Source organism: Wasmannia auropunctata, unplaced genomic scaffold (genome assembly GCF_000956235.1).
Source record: "Wasmannia auropunctata unplaced genomic scaffold, wasmannia.A_1.0 LD336074.1, whole genome shotgun sequence".
NCBI lineage: Eukaryota > Metazoa > Arthropoda > Insecta > Hymenoptera > Formicidae > Wasmannia > Wasmannia auropunctata.
In genome coordinates, this window is record NW_012026816.1 from 662,385 (window position 1) to 662,939 (window position 555).

The window sequence follows — 555 nt, forward strand, 5'->3', positions numbered from 1 at the left end:
TAGGCGAGGTACTTGGCCGCGGAGCGCCTGTCGGCCCCGTCTGCGAAAGCAACACGCGGCGAGGGAATTAGCCGCGCGCCCAGCCCCGCGAAGCGAAAGCAATATCCCCTGTGTGCCTTGTCGACTCAGTCCAGCCCCGTGAAGCGAAAGCAACACGCGGCGAGGGACTTAGCCGCGCGCCCAGCCCCGTCGGCGAAAGCAACACGCGGCGTGGAACTTGGCCGCCGACCGCTCGTCAGCCCCGCCGGCGGTAGGCCCGACGTACGCGCTAGCCTGACCGAGCGCTAACCTGACCGAGCGCGAGACCGAACGAGCGCTAACCTGACCGAGCGCTAACCTGACCGAGCGCTAGCCCGACGTGTCAGGCGAGGCACTTGGCCGTTGAGCGCCTGTCGGCCCCGTCGGCGAAAGCAACACGCGGCGCGGGACTTAGCCGCGGAGCGCGCGACAGACCCGCCGGCGGTAGGCCCGACGTACGCGCTAGCCTAACCGAGCGCTAACCTGACCACCGAGCGCGAGACCGAACGAGCGCTAACCTGACCGAGCGCTAACCTA